The sequence below is a fragment of the Lolium perenne genome, chromosome 1 (genome assembly GCF_019359855.2).
Source record: "Lolium perenne isolate Kyuss_39 chromosome 1, Kyuss_2.0, whole genome shotgun sequence".
NCBI classification, from domain to species: Eukaryota; Viridiplantae; Streptophyta; class Magnoliopsida; order Poales; family Poaceae; genus Lolium; species Lolium perenne.
The window spans coordinates 266,359,807-266,378,737 of NC_067244.2; positions in this window are offsets into that span (position 1 = coordinate 266,359,807).

The following is an 18,931-nucleotide window of genomic DNA, read 5'->3' on the forward strand; positions in this document are numbered from 1 at the left end:
ATCTTAGTTTAGTGTTTTGTTGTGCCAAGTAAAGTCGTTGATAGAAAAGTTCATACTAGATTTGGATTACTGCGCAGTTTCAGATTTCTTTGCTGTCACGAATTCCGACCTGCCTCCCTGTAGATAGCTCAGAAAATTATGCCAATTTACGTGCGTGATCCTCAGATATGTACGCAACTTTTATTCAATTTGAGCATTTTCATTTGAGCAAGTCTGGTGCCTCGATAAAATTCGTCAATACGAACTGTTCTGTTTTGACAGATTCTGTCTTTTATTTCGCATTGCCTCTTTTGCTATGTTGGATGAATTTCTTTGATCCATTAATGTCCAGTAGCTTTATGCAATGTCCAGAAGTGTTAAGAATGATTGTGTCACCTCTGAACATGTTAATTTTTATTGGCACTAACCCTCTAATGAGTTGTTCTAAGTTTGGTGTGGAGGAAGTTTTCAAGGATCAAGAGAGGAGTATGATGCAACATGATCAAGGAGAGTGAAAGCTCTAAGCTTGGGGATGCCCCGGTGGTTCACCCCTGCATATATCAAGAAGACTCAAGCGTCTAAGCTTGGGGATGCCCAAGGCATCCCCTTCTTCATCGACAACATTATCAGGTTCCTCTCCTGAAACTATATTTTTATTCCATCACATCTTATGTGCTTTGCTTGGAGCGTCGGTTTGTTTTTGTTTTTTGTTTTGTTTGAATAAAATGGATCCTAGCATTCACTTTATGGGAGAGAGACACGCTCCGCTGTAGCATATGGACAAGTATGTCCTTAGTTTCTACTCATAGTATTCATGGCGAAGTTTCTTCTTCGTTAAATTGTTATATGGTTGGAATTGGAAAATGATACATGTAGTAAATTGCTATAATGTCTTGGGTAATGTGATACTTGGCAATTGTTGTTCTCATGTTGCTCTTGCATCATATGCTTTGCACCCATTAATGAAGAAATACATAGAGCATGCTAAAATTTGGTTTGCATATTTGGTTTCTCTAAGGTCTAGATAATTTCTAGTATTGAGTTTGAACAACAAGGAAGACGGTGTAGAGTCTTATAATGTTTACAATATGTCTTTTATGTGAGTTTTGCTGCACCGGTTCATCCTTGTGTTTGTTTCAAATAAGCCTTGCTAGCCTAAACCTTGTATCGAGAGGGAATACTTCTCATGCATCCAAAATACTTGAGCCAACCACTATGCCATTTGTGTCCACCATACCTACCTACTACATGGTATTTTCTGCCATTCCAAAGTAAATTGCTTGAGTGCTACCTTTAAAATTCCATCATTCACCTTTGCAATATATAGCTCATGGGACAAATAGCTTAAAAACTATTGTGGTATTGAATATGTAATTATGCACTTTATCTCTTATTAAGTTGCTTGTTGTGCGATAACCATGATCACTGGGGACGCCATCAACTACTCTTTGTTGAATTTCATGTGAGTTGCTATGCATGTTCGTCTTGTCTGAAGTAAGAGCGATCTACCACCTTATGGTTAAGCATGCATACTATTGTACAATATGCGGACGACACTCTTCTTATTCTGCAAGCTTGTCCTGTTCAACTCGCTGCTCTAAGGGATCTTCTGGATGAGTTTGCTCAGGCGACAGGTCTTAGAGTAAACTATGCCAAATCTTGCCTTATCCCTATAAATGTGAGTGATGATCATCTTCTTTCTCTGGCTGCCACGTTTGGTTGTGTTGTTGGTCAACTTCCGTTCACCTATTTGGGGCTACCTTTGGGTGTCACTAAACCTACAATCCAAGACCTTTCACCCCTGGTTGGTTTGGTGGAAAGAAGACTTAATGCCAGTGCTCGATTCCTAGGCTATGAGGGTAGATTGGAGTTTGTGAGATCAGTGTTGTCCACATTGCCGTCTTTCTATATGTGTTCTCTCAAAATTCAAAAAACAGTGATTAACATTTGCAACAGAGCCCAAAGACATTGTTTATGGGCAAAAGAGGAGGATTCTACTTCGGTTAATGCATTGGCAGCTTGGTCCTTGGTTTGTAGGCCAAAGCAACATGGAGGTCTAGGGGTTCTGAACCTTGAGCTGCAAAACAGAGCCTTGCTGATGAAACAGTTACATAAGTTCTACTCTAAGGCCGATGTCCCTTGGGTGAAACTTGTATGGTCTTTATACGGAGATAGTGTGCCACATACTAAATCTAGACGGGGTTCGTTCTGGTGGCGAGACATTTTCAGTCTAGCAGATGATTATAGAAGTGTGTCGCAGTGCAAAGTGGGCAGTGGTACATCCGTTCTGTTCTGGAAAGACTTCTGGGTTAATGGTGAACTTTTATGTGACAAATTTCCTAGATTATTCTCCTATGCTCTTGATGAAGATGCATCCGTAGCCTCTTTGGTTTTGGCGGATGACCGTTTCTCTGCGTTTTCTCTACCTCTCTCTGTCGAGGCTTTCGAGGAATTTCAGCATCTATCTTCGATTCTTGATGCTACCCAGATTATGAGCATGGCTACCGACCGGAGGGTTTTTGTTTGGGGAGAGAAATATTCACCTGCTAGATATTACAGATTCCTTTTTGAGCAGGTACCTAAGGACGCTGCTCTAAATGCGATCTGGTCTTCAAAGGCTCTCCCTAAACTTAAAGTTTTTATGTGGCTTCTTATGCTTGATCGGCTGAATACCAGAGACATTATGCTCCGTAAAAATTGGCACGTTGATTCTGGTCCAGACTGCTTATTATGCACGGACGCCCCGCTGGAATTCAGGGACCATTTATTCTTTAGTTGTGAGTTTGCCACTCTCTGCTGGGATTTCATTCATATTCATTGGGATGTTACTTTGCCCCTCTCACAGAGGTATATGGTAGCTAAATCAGGATTCCAGGGTCCTTGCTTCATGGAAGTCGTTGCTTGTTCTGCTTGGAATATTTGGAAGGTCAGGAACGAACTAGTCTTCAATAACATCCCGGCTTCGATCAACCGTTGGAAAGTAGGTTTCCAGAAGGATCTTCTCTTACATAGATTCCGAGTCAAGGCGGCCTTAGTTCAACCCCTTATTGACTGGCTGCTTTCTATTTTTGTGTAATGTTTTTGCTACCTTTTCTTCATTTCTACCCACCCTGATGTACTCTCTTTAGTTCCGAAAAACTATGTAAAGTTGGTACTCCTGATATATAGAAAATCGACACCGTAGGGGCTTCCCCTACGGTAAAGGTGTCAAAAAGTTAAGCATGCATATTGTTAGAGAAGAACATTGGGCCGCTAACTAAAGCCATGATCCATGGTGGAAGTTTCAGTTTTGGACATATATCCTCAATCTCAAATGAGAAAATTATTAATTGTTGTTACATGCTTATGCATAAAAGAGGAGTCCATTATCTGTTGTCTATGTTGTCCCGGTATGGATGTCTAAGTTGAGAATAATCAATAGCGAGAAATCCAATGCGAGCTTTCTCCTTAGACCTTTGTACAAAGTGCATAGAGGTACCCCTTTGTGACACTTGGTTAAAACATGTGCATTGTGATGATCCGGTAGTCCAAGCTAATTAGGACAAGGTGCGGACACTATTAGTATACTATGCATGAGGCTTGCAACTTATAAGATATAATTTACATGATACATATGCTTTATTACTACCGTTGACAAAATTGTTTCATGTTTTCAAAATCAAAGCTCTAGCACAAATATAGCAATCGATGCTTTTCCTCTATGGAGGACAATTCTTTTACTTTCAATGTTGAGTCAGTTCACCTATTTCTCTCCACCTCAAGAAGCAAACACTTGTGTGAACTGTGCATTGATTCCTACATACTTGCTTATTGCACTTATTATATTACTCTATGTTGACAATATCCATGAGATATACATGTTATAAGTTGAAAGCAACCGCTGAAACTTAATCTTCCTTTGTGTTGCTTCAATACCTTTACTTTGAATTATTGCTTTATGAGTTAACTCTTATGCAAGACTTATTGATGCTTGTCTTGAAGTGCTATTCATGAAAAGTCTTTGCTTTATGATTCACTTGTTTACTCATGTCATATACATTGTTTTGATCGCTGCATTCACTACATATGCTTTACAAATAGTATGATCAAGGTTATGATGGCATGTCACTCCAGAAATTATCTGTGTTATCGTTTTACCTGCTCGGGACGAGCAGAACTAAGCTTGGGGATGCTGATACGTCTCCGACGTATCGATAATTTCTTATGTTCCATGCCACATTATTGATGTTATCTACATGTTTTATGCACATTTTATGTCATATTCGTGCATTTTCTGGAACTAACCTATTAACAAGATGCCGAAGTGCCAGTTGCTATTTTCTGCTGTTTTTGGTTTCAGAAATCCTAGTAACGAAATATTCTCGGAATTGGACGAAATCAACGCCTGTGGTCCTATTTTGCCACGCAGCTTCCAGACGTCCGAAGAGGAGACGAAGTGGGGCCACGAGGTGGCCACACCCTAGGGCGGCGCGGCCCCCCCCCCCCCCCCCCCGTGGCCGCGCGGCCCTGTGGTGTGGGGCCCTCGTGCCGCCTCTTGACCTGCCCTTCCGCCTACTTAAAGCCTCCGTTGCGAAACCCCCAGTACCGAGAGCGACGATACGGAAAACCTTCCAGAGACGACGCCGCCGCCGATCCCATCTCGGGGGATCCAGGAGATCGCCTCCGGCACCCTGCCGGAGAGGGGATTCATCTCCCGGAGGACTCTACGCCGCCATGGTCGCCTCCGGAGTGATGTGTGAGTAGTCTACCCCTGGACTATGGGTCCATAGCAGTAGCTAGATGGTTGTCTTCTCCCCATTGTGCTTCATTGTCGGATCTTTTGAGCTGCCTAACATGATCAAGATCATCTATCTGTAATTCTATATGTTGCGTTTATTGGGATCCGATGAATAGAGAATACTTGTTATGTTGATTATCAAAGTTATGTCTATGTGTTGTTTATGATCTTGCATGCTCTCCGTTACTAGTAGATGCTCTGGCCAAGTAGATGCTTGTAACTCCAAGAGGGAGTATTTATGCTCGATAGTGGGTTCATGCCTGCATTGACACAGGGACAAGTGACAGAAAGTTCTAAGGTTGTGTTGTGCTGTTGCCACTAGGGATAAAACATTGATGCTATGTCTAAGGATGTAGTTGTTGATTACATTACGCACCATACTTAATGCAATTGTCTGTTGCTTTGCAACTTAATACTGGAGGGGGTTCGGATGATAACCTGAAGGTGGACTTTTTAGGCATAGATGCATGCTGGATGGCGGTCTATGTACTTTGTCGTAATGCCCAATTAAATCTCACTATACTCATCATAATATGTATGTGCATGGTCATGCCCTCTTTATTTGTCAATTGCCCAACTGTAATTTGTTCACCCAACATACTATTTATCTTATGGGAGAGACACCTCTAGTGAACTGTGGACCCCGGTCCAATTCTCTATACTGAAATACAATCTACTGCAATACTTGTTCTACTGTTTTCTGCAAACAATCATCTTCCACACAATACGGTTAATCCTTTGTTACAGCAAGCCGGTGAGATTGACAACCTCACTGTTTCGTTGGGGCAAAGTACTTTGGTTGTGTTGTGCAGGTTCCACGTTGGCGCCGGAATCTCTGGTGTTGCGCCGCACTACATCCCGCCGCCATCAACCTTCAACGTGCTTCTTGACTCCTACTGGTTCGATTAAACCTTGGTTTCTTACTGAGGGAAACTTGCCGCTGTGCGCATCACACCTTCCTCTTGGGGTTCCCAACGGACGTGTCAACCACACGCATCATTGATTATCCTCCGGGCTGAGGTTGGGGCGGCGCAGCGGCTTCGTCATCTTCTCCGCCAATTGGAGCGCGCCACCAGGCTTTGCATCAACTACTCGAAGAGCACCATCGTCCCCATGCATGTGGCACCCGAGGTCATCGACGGTATCCATGAGGTGCTCCAGTGCCGCGTCGAGGGTTTCCCTGCCTCTCTCCGCCGAAAAGCTCCGCCTCGCCGCGTTTGCTCCGCTCATCTCCAAAGCGGACAAGTACCTCTCGGGATGGCAGGCTCTCCTCTTCTCCTCTGGTGGCCGGTTGGTCCTCCTGAAGGCCGTCCTCGATGCTCTCCCCACCTTCGCCATGGGTGCCCTTACGCTGCCCCTGGGTGTGGTCGCTGCTCTGGATCGTCTCCGTCGCGCCTTCCTCTAGGCGGGATCGGATCATGTGTCTGGAGCCCAGTGCCTCGTTGCGTGGGACCTGGTGTGTAGGGCTAAAGAAGAGGGGGGCCTGGGCCTGCACTCTCTGTGGGAGCAGAACACTTGCCTCCAGATCAAGCTCCTTCATCGGCTTCACTCCACGCCGGGCGCGTCATGGCCGCGTTGGGTCTGGTCCGCTGTTGGTGACGTGTCCCTCGACTCGTTGGGACGCAATGCCCTCCTCAACGGCTCCCACTGGTCCTCCCTCCTCCAGCTTCTCCCGCTCTACCGCAGCATATCACGGGTCAAGATCAACGACGGAGCCCGCACTGCGTTTTGGCTGGACGCGTGGTCGTCGGCACGCCCTCTTGCGACGGCAATGCCCGAGCTGTTCTCCCATTGCATGACTCCTTGTGCCACTGTTCGCCATATGGTCACCAGCGGGCTCGACAGCAGCCTGGTGTCCCGCTTCAGCTCGTGCTCCACGACATCCAGCTCAATGGCTCGCCGGACAGATGATCCCTCCCTCTCTGTGCCAAAGGTGATGATGCCCTTCGCACCTCCGACCTCTACAAGCTCTGCGTCTTTGGAGGAGTGCGGGACGCTTGAGTTCGTCTGGCGGAATCGGGCGCTGTCTAGAGTCCGCTTCTTCGCCTGGCTCCTTGTCCGCGGGCGCATCCAGTGTCGCGCCAACCTCCATCGGAAAGGGATCTTGGACCTGCCAGCGAGCGGCTGCCCTCTCTGCCCCGCTCCTTTGGAGACCGTCGCCCATATCATGTTCAGCTGCCCCTTTGCTCAGCGATTTTGGGACGCCATGGGTGCTCGTTTGGACCCTGCTCTCCCTGTGGTCGACGCTGCTCGGTGCGCTCTTCCTCCATCTAAACCACCGGCCACGGCTGCTACGCTGCGCCTCCTCTGCCTCTGGCACCTGTGGAAGCACAGGAACGGGGTCGTCTTCGAGAAGCTCCCTCCCTCTCACTGCTGTGCAAACGCTGCAGATTTGATGCCACTCTATGGCACGCTAGGCCAGCGAGCTGACGTCGACCTGTGGCTCACCTATTTCCTCCCTGAGCGGCCGTAACTCTGGCCCCTCTTTGTATTTTGTTATTGAGCTCGCCCCCTCGTTGCATCGGGTGATGTCTCCCTCCCCCATGTAAAAATGTTGTCGAAACAAAATGGGGCTCCACCCCGATCTCTTGATGAAATGGAAAATTCAGGCGAGAGCTTTTCGCTCTCCCCGGTGATCTGTAAAAAAAAGGCATATAATTCATTTCAATGGTTTAACACACATAAAATCGACTCCACCATAGATAGGCCTGCCAATTCGACAATGAACCATAGATAGAACTTCGACTTGGACATGAACGATAGATAGAACTCTAGTGTGTCGAAGGTGCGGATCCACCACCACATGCGGTCGACGGTGAGCTCCGCGGATGGACGCCGAAGTAGCCGGCGGAGAAGTGCGGGAGGCGGCGCAGCGATATCCTCACAGCAGTGAAGCGGGGCGATAACGGGGACGCGCGATACGGTAGAGGCGTGGCAGGTTGATCCAACGATACTTCGGCTGGGCGGCGGCGCGAACGGCGACAATCGGTGGGTGCGTAGCATGCGGCTGCGGGGAAACATAGGCGGGCACGGGGAAGAATTTTCAAGATTGAATATTTTTCAAATTTGAATATTTTTCAAGTTTAAACAATTTTCGAACTCAAACTCTTTTTAAACAATTTTAAAATTTGAATATTTTATAATTTTTATATTATTCAAATCTTAAAAATAAAAAAACGAAAAACGAAAAAAAAGGAAATAAACCTACCTGGGCTAGGCCCACACCCGTGCGGGGGGCACCCACCTGGTGGATCGGTGGATGTGGGCCTCACGACCAGGTGCGTGATAGAGAGAAATAAGAATTGGGCTCCATTAATTCCATGGAGTCTGTGTCCAAAGTTCGGATGCCTTCAAGTTATATATAAACTCTGACGGAAATCAACAAACATGCCCATACTACATCTTCCTTTGCAGATCGATTTAAGCACGTACGTAAAAACATAGCAAGGGACGAATCCAGAGCGATGGCGGCAGCTCTGCAGAACGCGGCGAGGACGCTCGGCGGCCGCACGCTCCAGCGAACGCAGGCGGCGGAGCTGTTCCCGCGGCTCATCCCCGGCGGCTCGCCGGCGACTGTCTCTTCCTCTCGCATGTTCGGCTCCTCCTCCTCCTCTGGTGTACCAAACAGATACAAACATATGGATGTACGTATAAACCCTAACTTGAACTCTTGAAGTACATCGACCAACGCAGAAATATATACCTGATCAGGATATGTTGTTTGATAGTATTGTGCATGTTTTATGACGTCAGGATGATGCATCGCGTGTCCTGATGCAACTCGACCAGAAGAAAGAGGAGCTGTACAATCTGCTGAGGAAGGTGACGGGGAACTCCAAGTACAGGCACCCCTTTTGGTATACTCGAAGCCAGAACAATCGGCTACAGGAGCTACTTTCTCTACACGTTGATGTTAGACCCGACGACCGCGCATGGTACCTATATACTGTATATCCAGATGTTACACACACCTATATATATGCGTGGCTCTTCTTCGTTCTTTCCCCTATAAAACTTGATGATTTTCTTACCTCGTCTGTTCGACCCGCAGGCGCTGGGATCGCCGAATACATGTGACGCTCGCGTGTGTTTGGGTTGCAGCTATCTGGCATTCTGGTTATATGTGCGGAAAAGAGCAACCGGATGACAATACCAAGTCAACATCTTGCCCGACGGAGAAGCAAATTGTGCCTATCTCGACTAGTTAAGGCCATCCTTTGAGTAGCATGTACCAACTTATATCTGTCTTATTTAGATCACGACATTCTCTTAATTACTCTATGAGCTTGCTAATTGTCAGCTGAATGATTTTTTCGCTATATTTTTTAGGGCATTTTTTTTCGTTATTTCTATTCGGAGATCGACCTTATCAGTTCAGTACTTATAGACATGGTGGCACTTCAGAATTGACTATGATGTGGTTATGCAAATGAGAATATGCTATAATGGAAAACTGATCAAACTAAAAAACATGGTATAATATAATAATCGATGACAACACCGCCCATCTCATGGCAATAGCTCAAATTCTTATGAAATATGTTTCCATAACCATAAGACCATTATGAGTTAGATCTACGAATAGGTGGATGCATCTCACCGTCACTACAGTACGTCATGCATTAGGGTGAGTTCCGATAGCAGCAACATGCGAACTGGTTGTAGGGGTTCAGGATCTTGTCCAGCTGACACGTGCCCGTCACATCTTTTCCAAGACCTTCCTCGCAATGTTTCTGGCAGTCGTCAGGGAAGCAGTTCTGGTGGGGCTCGAAACATCCAACTGCATAAAAAAAATTATCACATATGTTTACAACATACTCTTCAACTCGCCATTAGTTGATTTTATCTTGATGCTAACTGATAGAGGGAAGCGTGCATACGTACCATAGACACCTTCTCCAGCCTGGGAAGAGATAAGGGTAGCCATCACTACGGGAACCCGCCGACGTGCCGACGGCCAGAATCTGTCCCGACGGCCGCCGTCGGCACAGCCTCGCTCGCCGTCAGCCCAGCAAAGTAGCCGTCGGCACAGCCTGGCCGTCGGCACAGAACCACCAGGACCGACGGCCGCCGTCGGCACACTTTGGCCGTCGGCACAAACACTGTCTGTGCCGACGGCACGTAGCCTAGCCGTCGGCACATGGTCATATGGTGGGGCCACAGACAGCCACCGACAACGGCGTCAGCAGGTGGCAAACGGCGTGAAGTGGGCCGACGGCCAGGCCGTCGGCACAGCTTCCCCGCCAAATTTTCCTTCTTCCCGCCCTTATTCGCGCCATTTTTTCGCGCCACTTCCTATGTAGGCCGACGGCCAGGCCGTCGGCACAGGTTCCCGCCATTTTTCCCCCTCCTTCCCTCCCGCCATTCTTCTCGCGCCCATTCTCTCCCGCCAATTATTCCCGCCGTTTCAGCCCTCGTCGTCCTATATATAGCCATGTCTTCTCAACACTAACATCAGCAGCAACATTTCTCTCCTCATCAACTCTCTCATCCAAAAAACACCACAGAATCCTCTGAGCTCAGCTGCCGTCGAGATGGCTCCTCGTCGCCGTAGCAACACGGGCTTCATCGGCGTTCGCCAGCGGGCTGCGGGCCATTTCGCGTCCGAAATCTCCGCCGGTGGTGTGCGTGTGTGGCTCGGCACCTTCTACACGAAGGAGGCTGCTGCCCGCGCATACGACGTTGCGGCTTGGAGGTTTGGCCGGTCGCGCCACGAATTGAACTTCCCGGAGGTCAGGTCTCGGCGGAAGCCGAGAGTCTCTTCATCGAGCCGCTACTTCGCTCGTAGGGTGAAGCGCAATGTTCAGAGATGGCCAGCGGCGGATTGATACCACCGAGGCGGACGAGCAGTTCATGGCACGGTGGCGCAGACCATCCCGAGACGTCGCGGCCACGCGCGCATTCCGGGAAGGAGAAGCAGCGTACAGGAGAGAGAGGAGGGCGGGAAAGCGGCAGAGGAGGGCCGAATATGACGCGGAGTACGCCAAAGGAGAGGCGTCGACATGGGGGGAAAATGATGAACGGTGGTTTTCGTACCTCTCAAGTACCGCTTCAGAGGACACCCCTAGCGAGGACGAAGATTTCGAGAACTGATTAGTATGTGTGTGTGTCGAGTCCATGTGTCTAACGGGTCATGTGTCGACCCAGTGTTAAGTGCTTTGTTCGTGTGTGGGTTTAGTTTTTTAAGTGTTTTGGTTTGTGTGTTAGTAGTGTAGTTTTTAAGTGCTTTGCTTCGTGTGTGGGTGTAGTTCTTTAAGTGCTTTGGTTTGTGTGTGGTCTAGTTCTTTAAGTCTTTTGGTTTGTGTGTGGGTCTAGTTACGTGTGTGGGTCTCAAGTTCTTAAGTGTATCATTATTGTGTGTCATCAGAAATCGAGCATCGGAGGGTGGGAATGGTCCCAAAACTCAGGCAGATTATAGACTATAGGGGTAAAATCCAGGATCTGTATGTGGAAACTCCTGGTAAGCCCAACCTATGGTTTCCCATGTACATATGTCCTAAACAAACCAAAGCAAATAAAAAAATCCATTGTTACACCGTCACACGGAGAAAGCTATAGGGGTAGATCTGCGGGGTCCCCGCCCTAGGGTTTCCGAAGATACAGATCAGCGGAGCGTCGGAACCGCTTAAAAACTTGCATATGTCCCTAGCATATGTGCACAAGTGTGATGTAGGGTTTGGCTAACCTTGCATGTACCCGGCGTTGACGATTTTCGCAGACATGGGCCAGCACTTGGTGAAAATCCAGGATCTGTATGTGCAAACTCCTGGTACGGCTAAAATGGAGCCTATTTTATGGTAAAGTAAGCCCAACCTATGGTTTCCCATGTACATATATCCTAAACAAACCAAAGCAAATAAAAAAATCCATTGTTACACCGTCACACGGAGAAAGCTATAGGGGTAGATCTGCGGGGTCCCCGCCCTAGGGTTTCCGAAGATACAGATCAGCGGAGCGTCGGAACCGCTTAAAGACGGAACTGGGATACGGCAATTATCTTGGAGAACCCTTCACGAACAGGGCTATCTCGTCCGGAGTTCTATGGCTTTTAGGGGAAATGAGTAGGAAACGGCCCGTTTCACCACATAGTTTGTCGGAACGAGGCCATATTTGGCACGTGCGTGGGCCCTAGGATGGGAAGCAAGGCCCCGGTCGCGGATTTCCAATCCGAACCACTGGCGACGGTTTTTCCATTTTCGGGGTGCCGGAAGGGCTTTTTTTTGTGAAGCAGCTACATGGTGCGCATTTCAGTATCGCGCGGGACCTCCGCGCAGCGGTAGGATACCTCCTACGCACCACCTATCACATGCCATATGCGCGCGGAAGCCATCTGGGAATCCCACCCGCTTCCTGCGGTGCCCCGCCGAATCCGCTGGAAACTGGCCGGATTTGAACTGGGGCGACACTTTCCTTTGCTCAATAAATGGAGGGAAAAATGGTTTTAGGTCTAGGACGCGTCATTTTATGTGCTAAATGTTTTCCGTTTCGCACGTTGGCGGACGGGTGCAACCGCGCGCCCGGTACGGCCATACCGCATGTCCCGGCGGCCCCGTTTTGCTAGCGATTGGCAAAGCAAACGGAGCCAAAAATCGAGCGGAGCCGCGTGGCGTCATTTTATGTGTCCTAGTAACCACCGCAAAAGACGGAACTGGATACGGCAATTATCTTGGAGAACCCTTCACGAACAGGGCTATCTCGTCCGGAGTTCTATGGCTTTTAGGGGAAATGAGTAGAAACGGCCCGTTTCACCACATAGTTTGTCGGAACGAGGCCATATTTGGCACGTGCGTGGGCCCTAGGATGGGAAGCAAGGCCCCGGTCGCGGATTTCCAATCCGAACCACGGGCGACGGTTTTTCCATTTTCGGGTGCCGGAAGGGCTTTTTTTGTGAAGCGGCTACATGGTGCGCATTTCAGTATCGCGCGGGACCTCCGCGCAGCGGTAGGATACCTCCTACGCACCACCTATCACATGCCATATGCGCGCGGAAGCCATCCGGGAATCCCACCCGCTTCTGCGGTGCCCCGCGAATCCGCCGGAAACCGGCCGGATTTGAACCGGGGCGACACTTTCCTTTGCTCAATAAATGGAGGGAAAAATGGTTTTATGTCTAGGACGCGTCATTTTATGTGCTAAATGTTTTCCGTTTCGCGCGTTGGCGGACGGGTGCAACCGCGCGCGCCCGGTACGGCCATACCGCATGTCCCGGCCCCGTTTTGCGCAGTTGGCAAAGCAAACGGAGCCAAAAATCGAGCGGAGCCGCGTGGCGTCATTTTATGTGTCCTAGTAACCACCGCAAAAGACGGAACTGGATACGGCAATTATCTTGGAGAACCCTTCACGAACAGGGCTATCTCGTCCAGGAGTTCTATGGCTTTTAGGGGAAATGAGTAGGAAACGGCCCGTTTCACCACATAGTTTGTCGGAACGAGGCCATATTTGGCACGTGCGTGGGCCCTAGGATGGGAAGCAAGGCCCCGGTCGCGGATTTCCAATCCGAACCACGGGCGACGGTTTTTCCATTTTCGGGTGCCTAAGGGCTTTTTTGTGAAGCAGCTACATGGTGCGCATTTCAAGATCGCGCGGGACCTCCGCGCAGCGGTAGGATACCTCCTACGCACCACCTATCACATGCCATATGCGCGCGGAAGCCATCCGGGAATCCCACCCGCTTCTCGCGGTGCCCCGCCGAATCCGCCGGAAACCGGCCGGATTTGAACCGCGACACTTTCCTTTGCTCAATAAATGGAGGGAAAAATGGTTTTAGGTCTAGGACGTGTCATTTTATGTGCTAAATGTTTTCCGTTTCGCGCGTTGGCGGACGGGTGCAACCGCGCGCCCGGTACGGCCATACCGCATGTCCCGGCGGCCCCGTTTTGCGCAGTTGGCAAAGCAAACGGAGCCAAAAAATCGAGCGGAGCCGCGTGGCGTCATTTTATGTGTCCTAGTAACCACTGCAAAAGACGGAACTGGGATACGGCAATTATCTTGGAGAACCCTTCACGAACAGGGCTATCTCGTCCGGAGTTCTATGGCTTTTAGGGGAAATGAGTAGGAAACGGCCCGTTTCACCACATAGTTTGTCGGAACGAGGCCATATTTGGCACGTGCGTGGGCCCTAGGATGGGAAGCAAGGCCCCGGTCGCGGATTTCCAATCCGAACCACGGGCGACGGTTTTTCCATTTTCGGGGTGCCTAAGGGCTTTTTTTGTGAAGCAGCTACATGGTGCGCATTTCAGTATCGCGCGGGACCTCCGCGCAGCGGTAGGATACCTCCTACGCACCACCTATCACATGCCATATGCGCGCGGAAGCCATCTGGGAATCCCACCCGCTTCCTGCGGTGCCCCGCCGAATCCGCTGGAAACTGGCCGGATTTGAACTGGGGCGACACTTTCCTTCGCTCAATAAATGGAGGGAAAAATGGTTTTAGGTCTAGGACGCGTCATTTTATGTGCTAAATGTTTTCCGTTTCGCGCGTTGGCGGACGGGTGCAACCGCGCGCCGGTGCGGCCATACCGCATGTCCCGGCGGCCCGTTTTGCGCGGTTGGCAAAGCAAACGGAGCCAAAAATCGAGCGGAGCCGCGTGGCGTCATTTTATGTGTCCTAGTAACCACCGCAAAAGACGGAATCGGGATACGGCAATTATCTTGGAGAACCCTTCACGAACAGGGCTATCTCGTCCGGAGTTCTATGGCTTTTAGGGGAAATGAGTAGGAAACGGCCCGTTTCACCACATAGTTTGATCGGAACGAGGCCATATTTGGCACGTGCGTGGGCCCTAGGATGGGAAGCAAGGCCCGGTCGCGGATTTCCAATCCGAACCACGGGCGACGGTTTTTCCATTTTCGGGGTGCCGGAAGGGCTTTTTTTGTGAAGCGGCTACATGGTGCGCATTTCAGTATCGCGCGGGACCTCCGCGCGCAGCGGTAGGATACCTCCTACGCACCACCTATCACATGCCATATGCGCGCGGAAGCCATCCGGGAATCCCACCCGCTTCTGCGGTGCCCCGCCGAATCCGCCGGAAACCGGCCGGATTTGAATCGCGACACTTTCCTTTGCTCAATAAATGGAGGGAAAAATGGTTTTAGGTCTAGGACGCGTCATTTTATGTGCTAAATGTTTTCCGTTTCGCGCGTTGGCGGACGGGTGCAACCGCGCGTCCGGTACGGCCATACCGCATGTCCCGGCGGCCCCGTTTTGCGCAGTTGGCAAAGCAAACGGAGCCAAAAAATCGAGCGGAGCCGCGTGGCGTCATTTTATGTGTCCTAGTAACCACTGCAAAAGACGGAACTGGGATACGGCAATTATCTTGGAGAACCCTTCACGAACAGGGCTATCTCGTCCGGAGTTCTATGGCTTTTAGGGGAAATGAGTAGGAAACGGCCCGTTTCACCACATAGTTTGTCGGAACGAGGCCATATTTGGCACGTGCGTGGGCCCTAGGATGGGAAGCAAGGCCCGGTCGCGGATTTCCAATCCGAACCACCGGCGACGGTTTTTCCATTTTCGGGTGCCGGAAGGGCTTTTTTGTGAAGCGGCTACATGGTGCGCATTTCAAGATCGCGCGGGACCTCCGCGCAGCGGTAGGATACCTCCTACGCACCACCTATCACATGCCATATGCGCGCGGAAGCCATCTGGGAATCCCACCCGCTTCCTGCGGTGCCCCGCCGAATCCGCTGGAAACTGGCCGGATTTGAACTGGGGCGACACTTTCCTTTGCTCAATAAATGGAGGGAAAAATGGTTTTAGGTCTAGGACGCGTCATTTTATGTGCTAAATGTTTTCCGTTTCGCGCGTTGGCGGACGGGTGCAACCGCGCGCCCGGTACGGCCATACCGCATGTCCCGGCGGCCCCGTTTTGCGCAGTTGGCAAAGCAAACGGAGCCAAAAAATCGAGCGGAGCCGCGTGGCGTCATTTTATGTGTCCTAGTAACCACTGCAAAAGACGGAACTGGGATACCGCATGTCCCGGCGGCCCGTTTTTTGGGGGGCGTCATTTTATGTGTCGGAGTCATTTTATGTGTCGCCACCCTCAGCTCCTCCACCCGCGCGCTCAGCTCCTAGCAACCACTACAAAAGTAAATAAAGAAATAGAAAGGAAAAAGAAAAAGAAAAACAAAAATAGAAATAGAAATAAAAAGAAAAAAAAAAAAAGTGTGCCGACGGCTAGCCGTCGACAAGTGGTTAGTTTAGTGCCGTTCCGACCGACCCCGCACGCCACTGCCTCCTCCAACCCGTGCCGCCACTGCCTCCTCCAACCCGCGCCCGCCGCCGCCGCCAACCTCGCGCGCCGCCCGCCGCCGCCGCCAACCCCGCCCGCCGCCGCCCCCGCCTCCACCGACCCGCCGCCGCCGCCGCCTCCACCAACCCCGCCCGCCGCCGCCGCCTCCACCAACCCCGCCCGCCGCCGCCGCTGCGCCAACCCCGCCGTCGCCTCCACCTCACCGTCGCCGCCTCCTCCTCCCTGCTCCGCCGGCCGCCTTCCGTCCTTCCCCCCATGGCGAATTAGCCCCGGCCCCGGCTTCCCCGGTGCTACCTCTCCCCCACCTTCGATCGATCGGGCGGGCGACTCGCGGCTCCGCTCTCCGCTCCGCTACGAGGTGAGCAAATCCCCTTCCTCGGCGACCAATTTTTTGGCGGCGGCGATTTCATGACGGCCCTAGAAGCTCGCGCAGCTCTAGTAATTTTGGGTGCACCCGGACCTTTGGCCATACGATTAGGGTAGATTATTATTATTATTTACGAGTTCACGTTCGTGTACGCACGCGGCGGTCGATTCGGCTCTTCCTCCCGCTAAATCTAGGTTCCGAGCTTCGATCAGCGCCGCCGGCAAGTGGGGATTCGAGGGGCACCGTGGTGTCCGTGAGGAGCTGAGCAAGCGGGGAGATCGATTGCCAGCTCGTTGCGCCGTAACAGATCCCCATTTGGGGCGTTTACTTTGTGTAGTTCGGCACATGTTCTCTTAATGTAAGTGGTGATGTCATTGTTGAAGCTTTCATGGCAATGCGAAACCGTAGATTGAAGAAATGATGTAATTTTCTAATTATGCTATGTTCTATCACGTAAGACTTTTCAAGTTTTGAACTATTTGTATTGTGATTGTGCACATTTGATATATGTATTGAACTTGACAATGAATTTGTCTAAACTAGGCCGATGGCGTGACGACCCCGGGTCCCTACTGCTTGACACGATTCGAGACGGTCGCCGACATCGCCGAGGGTGAGCTAAAACTCCACCTCCTCCATATTTTTTACATCACTAGATTCATTTTTCAAGTAAAGTTGCGTAACCTAGGTGTCACTTCCCGTCCGCGAGCGTTACGCGGATAAATATGCATTAGTGGTCGGCATATTTTCAACCGTAACGCTTGCGGCATTTACGGGACAGTCGGCGGATGCGTAGTTGTCTACGTTTTCCATGTTCTACTCCGGTCCGAGTCAGGATTTCGGCGGCGCCTCCCCATTGTTCTCCGGATGCACATCCTCTCGGTTTTTTGCCGAGACGTGTATCGGGAGAGCAGCGGGGAGGTGCTGCCGAAATTCTGACTTGGACCGGGGTAGAGCATGGAGAACGTAGCCAACTACGGATCCGGCGGCTGCTAGGAGCCCACCTAGTAGAGATGTAGGTTGATGCATGCGTTTCGCCCGGTAAAATAAAAATATGATGCATTTAATTTCATGGTACTATTTGTTGTTTGTCTCCCAATCAAGCAGAGGATGGCTGATAATGGGTGGATGTACAGTGGCCGTGCTAGTTCGACTGAAATGACAGAAGAGTGGGTATGGAAGACCAATTTATTAGTGAAGGAGTTAGCGCGTGGTTCAAAGTCAGGCGTTCGTCCAAGTTGCCCTTGCGCTCGTTGCAAGAGGCGTCATCGTCACGGAAAGGATGATATGACTAAACATCTTTGGTTGAATGGGTATATGCCTGATTACGTCACGTGTGTCGACTTTGCTCAGTACGAACGTGACAGAGGTGAGGTGATGAGGCAGCGAATCGATGGCAATGAGGACGATGGGATTAGATACTTGCTAGATGATCTCCACGATGCCTACATGCCGTAATCGCGAACAGGAGGAACCGCCGAGGGACCGCGAACCGGAGGAACCGCTAACCGGAGGAACCCGAGCCTACCGCAAAGGCCTTCTATGATATGATGGCTGCGGCTAAGAGGCCTCTATACGAGGGTGCAAAAATTTCTCAGCTCGATGCCATCGCGCAAGTACTAGACGACAAGGCCCAGTTCGACAAAGACCCGTGCATGCTTTGAAAAAAATTTGGTAACTGTTGTTAACATGTTGCCCGAAGGCCATTGTCTGCCTAAAACCATGTATGCAGCAAAGAAAATGTTGAAAGCGCTCAGCATGGATTATGTGAAGTATGATTGTTGTCCCAAAAACTGTCTTTTGTTTTGGAAAGAGTTTGCGGATGACAAATATTGTAGCAAGTGTGGGTCCTCTAGGTATCATGAGATAACCAGAGCTAATGGTGAGAAGGTGCAGACAAAAGTCGCCGTGAAGATTCTTCGTTATCTCCCGTTCATAAAAAGAATCCAACGGCTTTACATGTCCGAGGAGTCAGCCAAACAGATGACGTGGCATAAGAACGGGTTGAGATTCAAGGACGCGGAGGGACGACTAAACATGGGGCACCCATCTGATGGTAAAGCATGGCAGAACTTCGATGCAAAACACCCTGATAAGGCAAATGATGCTCGGAATGTCAGAATTGCGATAGCAACCGATGGATTCAATCCATATGGTATGTCAGCATCCGCGTACAGCTGTTGGCCCGTGTTTGTTATTCCGCTCAATCTCCCTCCGGAGTCCTTATGCAAAGGAAGACCATATTCTGTCGATGATCATTCCTGGGCCTGATTACCCGGGGAAGAATTTGAGTGTATTCATGCAACCGCTTGTGGATGATTTGCACCACTCTTGGCACCATGGGACCTTGACATACGACCGAGCAACGAAGACAAACTTTGTCATGAAAGTTTGGTTCCAATATTCCATGCACGACCTACCTGGGTACGCTCTATTTTGCGGGCATTGTACAGCTGGTAGGTTTCCATGCCCAGTGTGCAGGCACCGATTGGAGTTCATTTGGCTGAATGCGGGTCGCAAATATGTCGCATTTGACAAACATCGAAAGTACCTCAA